The following is a 7,043-nucleotide window of genomic DNA, read 5'->3' as shown; positions in this document are numbered from 1 at the left end:
TTTTCTGTATAATGATAAAACAGTCGCTTGTACTTGATCCCAACTAAGATATAATTAATCCTTATTGGAAGCAAAACCAGCCTATTGGGTTTATTTCATGTTTATATGATTTTCTAGTAGATTTAAGGCATGGAGATCCAAATTAGGGAAAGATCCGTTATCCAGAAAACCCCAGGTCCCGAGCATTCTGGATAACAGATCCCATACCTCACACAAGGCTGCAGATTTTATCATTTATTTCTGACCAATTGAATGTCCCACAGAGGACTTTCCCGCAGCAGTAAAACATTATAGAAGTATAACAGCCCCAGTGGGACTAATTATACAGCACTTGGTGACCTCAGTTAGTGAGGGGGCAGTAGATGCCACTACATGAATGTCATTAAGACTGACTCCATAGGCAACTACTGCATTGTGTTCCCTCACACATAGAGGAAGAAGATCTTTGAGGTGATATATGAAGCTGCTAGAGCTGATTATTACTTAACAATCACCTTTGCTTCATGTACCATAGGAGAACCCACTGTAATATTCTGCTTGACTTCTTCAGAGTTCATTGAGAATTCACAAAAATGCATAAACCACAAACATTGTAACAGTAAAGCCAAGTTGTGTGCCCTTATTGCCTCTACATTCTGAATACATGGCCAATTGAATTGTACAAACATGTTCTGCCCTTTCTTCTAGAATTTCCATAGGATTACAATTGTTACACATTGGGGCAGATTTATCAAAGGTCGAGGTGAATTTTCAAATGAAAAAAATTTGAATTTTGAGCTATTTTTTGTATACTTCGACTAGGGAACAGCCAAATTGCTGTTTTAGCTTATGGGGGACCTCCTAGAACCCATTTGGAGTCAATTGGTGGACTTTGAAAAATCAACGTTTTTTTATGGGGAAAAACTTCGAATTCGATTGAATGCGCTATTTCTTTGATTCGTATGATTCGAATTCGGCCAAATATGGACCTATTCGATCGAAAATGGATTTATTTGACCAAAAAAAAAAACAACTTAATTTCGGTTGGTCTTTTTGAATTCGAATTTCAACGTTTTTTCAATTCGAAATTCGAACCTTGATAAATATGCCCCTTTAATTCCTATGCTCTTTAATGTTTTTGATTATGCATTTTCTCTAAACAGAACCGTCGTTTTTTTTTAAACTTCTACAGCCTTTGGTTTCTGATCACTTGAATATGACAAGGCACATTATCATTAAGTGAAAAGTAAAGGGGACCTGTCAAACAGACATAAAAAGCTGCATAATAAAAGTGATTTTCAAATTAAACATGAAATCCAAATTCTTTTTTTATTAAAGCATTCATAGCTGCATTTAAAATCTCAGCTGTCAATCAAATATTGTCTGCCCCTCCTCTATGCCTTAGACAATTACTTTTACTTTCCATTCAGCACTTCCTACATGTCACTGCTCTCCCCACATTCCCCCCAATCTCTTCACCATTTAATTGTGTAACCAGGACATGGGGATGGACATCAGGTTCCCCATTCTGGTGCACAAACAAGATTCAGAGGTTTGTCTTAATAACAGTGTCCACAATATGGCTCCTGGCTGCTTGCTATAATTATTAGTGATGGGCGAATAAAATCGCCAGGCACAAATGCATGTCGAATTTCCGTGTTTCGCCGCCACCTAATGTGCGATTTTCTGTATTTTTCCGTGAAAATTTCCAAATTTCACTATTTTTTCATAACTCTTTCCGATTTCACGTTTTTTTCCACAAATTTTTGGCCGTTTCACGAATTTCTCTAATTTCGCAGGAAATTCGCACATTTTTCGGCGAAGCGAAACAGGAGAAATTCGCCCATCACTAATAATTATGAATTTCCAGATTGATGGAAACAAGATTCAAATAATTTATATAGTGTAATTAAAGTTGACTAACTTAGGGTGACGGGTCCCCTAATTTGGGAAATCAAATATTTTGTTGAAAAGAAGAAAATAAAGTAAGAGTGTTGTCGGTAAATGATTTTGTTTTAATAGGTATTCTAGAAATTGTTCATTTAGATGGCCTTGTTGGCCCCATTTATCTCTGTTAAAAGATTTCTATAGAGAGCATGTGAATAATGAGACATGAGGAGAGATGGTATTACAGCAAAGGGATTCTGCATTTATAAACACCCTTGTACTTATTTATCTCTTTCCCCCTTAACTGCCATAAATAATTCAACTCTGAATAAATAAATGAGGTGGTTAAAGATTTATCAACATCCAGCATTGACTCTAGTCTCTAGTCCCACAACAAATAATTTTAACATAACTGTTTGTTCAGTATTTCCCTTTCGAGAGTAAACGCTAATAAAAACAAACATGTACACAAGCTTACATATACATCTTTTACACAATAACTGCCTTATCTACTTTATATACCATATTTTTATATTTTATTGAACTTGACAACAAAACTAATGTTCAGGTAGGCCAACTGGAATGAAACAGCAAAGCCCAGAATCCAAAGAGTTTAGCCTAGTACAACCCAATAATTATTACACTGGAAATAAAACGTACACATACTTTTTATCAGGGACAGATTGCATAAGGGCTCATTTCCCATTAAGGGGCAGATTTATCAAGGGTCAAAGTGAAAATTAAAATTTTTAAATTCGAATTTCGAGGTAACTGCAGGAGCAGATTTAACAAAGGTCAAAGTGAAAATTTTAATTAAAAAAATTCGAATTTCGAGCTAATTTTTGTATACTTTGACTAGGGAATAGTCCAAATTCAATTCAAGTTTGAAAAAAAATAAACAATTCAAATTTTGAAACTTATCATGTTCTGTCTCTGTAAAAATTCAACTTTGACCATTGCCATCTAAAGCCTGCCGAATTGCAGTTTTAGCCTATGGGGTCCTCCTAGAAACTATTTGGAGTCAATTGGTGGACTTTGAAAAATTTAGTTTTTTTTCTGAAATTTTTTTTAATCAAATTCTATTGAATGTGATTGAAAATGGACCTATTCAGCCAAAAAAACCTTTGATTTAATTTTGGTTGGTCTTTTTGAATTTTGATTTTTTTTCCATCCTCAGGGTATAATAAATCTCGAAGAATTTGAGTTTTTTTTCCCACTAAAAATTCAGATATTAAGCTTAAAAAAAACTGAAAATTTTCCAGTTTTTGGCATTAGGACTTAAATAAATGACCCCCTTACAGTGACAAACCCCCTTAAATATATAAAATCTTGTTTTATTTTTTAGTGTTACCATTCCCATTCTAAAAGTCTTAAGTGATTATTCTAAGCTTCAGTTCTCTGAAAATAACATTGGCGGTCGCTAAAAATGGCTGTTTATGAATCTAAAAGAGCAACTCGGGGGACCTGATTGGCTTATATATTCCTTTGGTTCTTTTATTTTCTTCTTGTTAAATACACAGTGTATATGCAAAGTTTTTGGGTAAGAATGTTATTACCTCCCGAGTGTAATATATTATTCACAACGCGAGTCTCTATTAAACAAGGTTTTTGCCTAGCTATTCTGTGTTCTGTTACAATAATTATTCTGCATGTGAGTAGATACATAGTGGGTTTTTTTCCTGGATTTGGAGGTCTCCGTGGAAATTCGATGTAAGACATTTGGAATAACAGAATAACTGTTCCTTGGAAATCAAGTGGCAGGAGCTGACTGATCCACAAAACGAAGCCTTTGGCTTCCTACCATTATACCCTGAGCTCCAACTTTAGTGCTTCATTCTGCAACTTTGTTACACATAAATCAGAAATGACAACATTTTGTTGACAATAGGAAATGATGTTTTTTATATTTTGCGGTCCCTTGCTGCCTCCGTCTAGCCGTGAGTTTTAGGCAGATCCGTTGGAGAATGAGCACCTGATGTAATTGCTTTTATTCCGTATACAAATGACAGTGCTGGAGAGAAGCCTGTACCCTGTCAAACTTCTGACATTATTAGATCAATAGAACCTTCTGAAACGCACAACTGGCTGCCAGCTCCAGTACAAACAAAATGTATAAAAGTATTCTTATACGAAACTGTTTCATTATCCTCATTTGTAGTGACGGCAGAATAAATTCGCCTGGCATGAATTTGCAGTGAATTTTTGCGTTTCGCCGCCGGTGAATAAATTCGCTAATCTCTCGCAAAAATTCGCTGGGGATAATTCGCTGGAGTCAATTTCAGATTTTCACAATTTTTTCCTGAAAACGTTCGAACTTCTCTATTTTTTCATAAAAATGTTGGAATTGCTCGATTTTTTTGTGAGAACGTTCCAATTGCTCGATTTTAGTGAAACCGTTGGAATTGCTCGATTTTTACGTGAAAAAGTTCTAATTTCACGATTTTTTTCGTGAAAACGTTAGAATTTCATTATTATTTTGTGAAATTTCTAATTTCACGATTTTTCACAAATTTTTTGCCATTTCGCGAATTTGCAGGGACAAATTCGTCCATCACTACTCATTTGTTGTGGCTGTCAGAGGATCTAGGGTGAAGTTTGTACTCAATATTCTACTTTTTGAGGGAGTAATAGGCGTGGGCAATAGATTTTCAACTGAAATTGTGGCCAGAAATGGGGGGCAATGTTAAAGTTTTGGTGGCAAAAACATTGTAGCACAAAAAGTCCTTATTGTTACGTCATATGTAAACACCCTTGTCCTGGCAGTGACACAAATTGTTGAATGCAAAAAAAAACACAAATTTTCACCTTGCCAAACACAGGTCAAAAAGTAAAACTCGACTGTAATCGACCATTTAATTGCTCTCTGCCCATTGTTTGACTGTGCAAATAGTCCTGGATCCAGTGCTAACTGTATTATCTCATTGGGGTGCTACTTGGGTCTTTGCCACCTGAGGCCACCCCTGCACCCAGCAATTACCTTTCCATGCACCAGAGTGGGTTTAGGGGGCCGCAATTGTGCTCTCTGCACTAGAAGAGACAAAATTATGATCCAATTCAGAATTTTAGCTCTTTAAGTTACTGGTGGCTGTTTTTTGCTGGTGACCTGCGGACTGCTGTTTCTTGAGGCGAGTTTTTCAAGTTGTGTCATGGCAGCAGCACCACTGAGTCTTCTCAGAATCCGAGTGAGGCGGGTGGGACACGTACACGTCCCCTAAATGTGTACGTGTACTAGGCGATTTCGAGCGACAATAGAAAAAAGATCGCCGCGTGTGTTTTTACGCTGGCGATTTTTCGCGATTCCCCATAGACGCCAGCGCAAAAGTGTCTTCATTAAAAAACCCATAAAAAAAGGATTTATGCTATCTTAGTTAAAGGGGTGGTTCATCTTTATGTTAACTTTTAGCATGTTATACAAAGGCTAATTCTAAGCAACTTTTCAATTGATCTTCATTATTTCTAAAGGGGGTCGTTGACCCCATCTAACGACAAATGCTCTGTAAGGCTACAAATGCATTATTATTGCTACTTTTTATTCCTCATCTTTCTAGTCAGGCCTCTCCTATTCATATTCCAGTCTCTTATTCAATCAGTGCATAAGACTGGAAGGCACCATAGAAGTTATGGGGCACTGATCATATAATACAAAAAAGTGAGCTGCCCAATTGAGTGAGTTGCCCACGGGCTGGTACACCTGGACCACATGATTGGTGAGCTATTCACATTGCTATTTATATTGATATTCTGGAGCATCTTTTACAGTGATATTTATTACACATCTATAAATAAAGAGAGGGGTGCTGAATTCATGGAACAAGCACATAATAAAGGTATTCCATTTGACTTATTGCTATAATAATTCAATATAATAAGTGAGGGCCCATTATCCTCCTTTGTATCCACATCTATTATGGTAGCGTTTAGTGACAATTATTTCAGAGGATGGTGCACAGCCCACTATTTTGGGAATCCTAATTGCACTTGAGCCAAATACTTTGTAATATGCGTTCTTCTATTAGAAATGGCATTTTCATAATGTGGTGCTTATTAAATAACAGGCTTCTGGATAATGGATCCCACATGTAATTATAAGGCCATTTTTACAAGCTATGAGATTGAATTCAGTTGCTGCAAGATTTATATTTTGTTTCTTGTAGATGTATTTGAAGCATTATTGCTTTGTTTTCTTATAGCCGGATATTTCTACATATTCCCACTTGTGTTTTCTTGACTTTTTCCCTGACCTTGTTTAGCCCCTTTCTATTTGCTTTTTTCTGTTTAATACTCATCGGCCCTTTTCTTGCTGTTCTGCTAAGTGACTGTTCTCTGTATAATCTTTTTTGAAAAACAACAACACAAATATCTTTGGTTCTTTCTGTTTTCTAATCGTATCCATATGTAATGATTCTGCATTTTTACATATATTGCTGTGATGTTATCTGCATAGATGGTAAATTCTGAACCTTTAATTAATTCCTAATCCTGTTGTTATAACTGGATATTGCCTGGCACTGAAGTTTTTCCTGGTAAAACTTGTACATCTGACTATAGCACATACAGTATATATATATATAGCCATGGGGGATGTATGTAGGAATTTAACACTCTCTTTCAGAAACTTTTAATCTCCACATGAATGCCTTTTTTTTTGTACTAACAATTTTTATTAGTTTTCAACAATACAAACATTATATTGGTAAAGCCACACACATGAATGCCTTTTATTGGTCTGGTTAAATAGTGCTGAGGGCATGGGTAAAGCAGACACAGGTCCAACCAGTTGGACCTTCATAGCTCCGAAACCGTCGTCCAGTTAATATGCTCCCACAAATAGGGATGGGCGAATTGTTTTGCCTTGTTTTGGCAGCATGCAACAACAAAAAAAGACGTGCATCAAGAAAATTTCGCCTCGCATCAAAAAAATTTTATCGCCCATAGACTTTAATGGGCGTCAGCAACATTTTGCTGGCGGCGAATTTTTGACGTATCGAAACGGGGAAAATGTGCCCATCCCTACCCACAAATCTTCAATACTACCCATGATCTATTCCTTGTAGAATGTGATATACAGTTAGGTCCATAAATATTTGGACAGAGACAACTTTTTTTTCATTTTTAATTTTGGTTCTGTACATGACCACAATGAAGTTTAAATGAAACAACTCAGATGCAGTTGAACT

Source organism: Xenopus laevis, chromosome 2S (assembly GCF_017654675.1).
Source record: "Xenopus laevis strain J_2021 chromosome 2S, Xenopus_laevis_v10.1, whole genome shotgun sequence".
Lineage (NCBI taxonomy): Eukaryota > Metazoa > Chordata > Amphibia > Anura > Pipidae > Xenopus > Xenopus laevis.
This window is presented reverse-complemented; position numbering follows the sequence as displayed.